The sequence below is a fragment of the Myotis brandtii genome, unplaced genomic scaffold (genome assembly GCF_000412655.1).
Source record: "Myotis brandtii unplaced genomic scaffold, ASM41265v1 scaffold303, whole genome shotgun sequence".
In the NCBI taxonomy this organism is placed as follows: Eukaryota; Metazoa; Chordata; class Mammalia; order Chiroptera; family Vespertilionidae; genus Myotis; species Myotis brandtii.
The window spans coordinates 4,777,524-4,780,433 of NW_005361573.1; positions in this window are offsets into that span (position 1 = coordinate 4,777,524).

The window sequence follows — 2,910 nt, forward strand, 5'->3', positions numbered from 1 at the left end:
GAACCGGGGGGCTTAGGCGGCGGGCCTCCGAGTCAGGCGAGCCTGGGGGCTCTGAGCCTGCGGGGTGTGGGCTCGAACCCCAGCTCGTCCCAGTGCTGTGAGCTGGGGCAGAGCTGCCCGCTCTGAGTTCCGCTCTTTTTAAAATGGTTTCTCTCAGTAGATTTCCGAGGGACAAACGAGGTTCCTGGCGGTTGTGTTGCCAGGCGAGCGCGCCACGCTTGCTGTTGATGGGGCTGAAGGCGGCTGACAGGTTAATGGAAGTGTGTTTCCCGCCCATCAGCCGCCGTCTGCCGGGAAGGGGAAGTGCCAGTGTATTTGGGTGGAAATGGTCGCCCAGCGCCGAGTCCCGAGTGCGGACACTCAGAAGGGGACACGGAAAAGCAAATATGACTTCCCTCCCGTGTGGTCCGGGGGAGGAGCGGGCAGAAAAGGCCTGACAGGTCCCCTGTGAGCCTGCTCGGCAGGATCATCGCAGCTCCGGCGGCCGCCCAGGGTTTGTGTGAAATGAATGACACATGGGTGTGGATGGCGTTGTTTTTTTTAAGGGACCTACTTTCTTTGAGCTTAATTTTCCTCTGAAACCCAGGGACCGGACACTGATCACCAAGTTTTCTTCTTATGAGTCTTGGCAACAGAGAAAATTGGGACGTAAACGTTTTTCTTTTCCTCTGTAATACGAAATAACAATGTGTTTCTCACAAATTCTATTTTCTCTGCAAGCAAGAGGCAGAGGGAAGCGTTTGCAAATAAGCCGAATTTGCCTTCCAGCCCTACCACACCCTACAGGCGGCGGAGAATTAGGCCATTTATTCATTCTTAGCCTGGGTTTTCTCATCTGTAAAATTGGGATGATGGTAACTCACTCACACCGCTGTCGTCGAGATTAAATAGGAGAAGGTGGGCAAAAGGCCGCATACAACCTCCATAAAGCTGCTGTGTGTGTGTTTTTTTTTAAAGCCTATACAGAGAAACATTATGGTCGTTTTAATTATTTCAAAAACCACGCTGTGTCCTGGCGAGTGTTGTACATTGGTTAGAGCGTTGGTAGTGAACCAAGGGTCTCAGGTTCCATTCTGGTCAAGGGGTCAAGGGCAGGTACCTGGGTTGCAGGTTAGATCCCCACCCCTTTTGGGGTGCATGTTCCAGGCAACCAATCAATGTGTCTCGCATAGATGTTTTTCTCTCTTCCCCTCCTCCCTCTCTCCCTCTTGGGTCAATGCTCAACCACCAAGCGACACTGGCGGAGTAGTATCTACTTTTTAAGCTTGTAGTGGGAATTAGACATATTAAAAACACTGTTCCGGTTCTCTATTGCTGTGTAACAAACGACCCCAAATCTCAGTGGCTTCACTCCACATTTATTTTGCACTCCAATCTGCAGTTTGGGTGGTTTTATCTGGGACAGCTGGTCTCTGCTCCATTGAGAATCAGCTGTGGTGGTGGGAGGCTGGGGGCTAGGATCACCTAGGATCATACCTAGTGGCTCACATGTTTGATGGTTGGCGGTGGCTGTCAGCTGGGGCCCTTGGAATTGGCTGAAACACTGACACATGGCCTTTCTCTGTGGCAAGATGGTGGCTGGATTCAGAGTCAGACAGTTGCTGAATTTTCTTTTCGAACCTAGCCTCAAGATCACTCCCTGTCTGTTGTGCCACTTTCTGTTCTTTAGCTAGGAGTCACCAGGACTGGCCCATGTTCAAGGGGAGGGGCCGTAGACTCCACCTTTATATGGGAGGAGTGTTGAAAGAAAGTGTGAGCGTATTTTAAAATTACCACAAGTCACACATGAAATCTCAAGGCAATTTACTGTGGTGATATTGGCTTGGCCTGGAGCTAATTTCCTAGGCCCTCGGGCTTATCCTAGTTAGGATGTACTCTTCCACTAGGCTCGCGAATGTCTTGTGGAACCTTGGTCTCACCTCACCTCTCTCTATGAGTCTCAATTTGTGCTTGTGAAAGAAGACAATTATTACCTAGTAATTTACTAAAGGGGGGGCATCTGTAAACTACATTTACCTGTGCTTGCAAAAACTTGTCTTATTGTAGCATTTTTAATAAAAAATGTATTTATTGAAAAATTATATACATACAGAAAAGTATACAAATTCTAAGGGCTCATCTCAATAAATTTTCACAAGGCAAACTCACTCATGCAACCACAACCTGGATCAAGGAAAAAAAATATTTTTTCAAGAAGCTCTCCTCAGCCCTAGCTGGTTTGGCTCAGTGGATAGAGTGTCAGCCTGCGGACTGAAGGGTCCTGAGTTCAATTCCCATCAAGGGCACATGCCTGGGTTGCTGCCTGGATCCCCAGTGGGGGGAATGCAAGAGGCAGCGGATGGGTGATTCTTTCTCCTCATTGATGTTTGTCTCTCCCTTCCTCTCTGATAGCAATAAAACAACATTTAAAAAAAAATAACATGTAGAAAATAGGGCAAAAATGCAAATGACCTGATACTCTAATCCTGAGATACCCAACAATTTTTTCCCTCATGTTTTTAACGTTAAACCTTTCAAGCATTTAAATGTATGATACTAGCTAGCTTTTACTCTTTCCACCAGATATCTCATGTGCTTTCAAGCGATATTTTACAAAGCACAGGAGAAAAGCACGTAAAAATGTCTTACTCTTACCCACTCCGATTTTTAAAAGATGATCAAGAGTGGACCTCCAATTTAAAATTTTAACAACTAGCGCTTGTTAGCTTCTGAATCCTTCCCTTAAAATGTAGTTATCAGCCTGGGATAATTTTAATTAGGGGCTTGCAGAACGACGCGCCCCCCACCCAGCCCAGACCGACAACCGCTCGGCCCACCCAGGTGCGCCCGGACAGTGTGAGGCTGCCAGAGGGGGGCGTGTCTCCTGACGCACTGCGGCTGCGCGAACTCCCGGGTCCCAGGCGCCCCCTC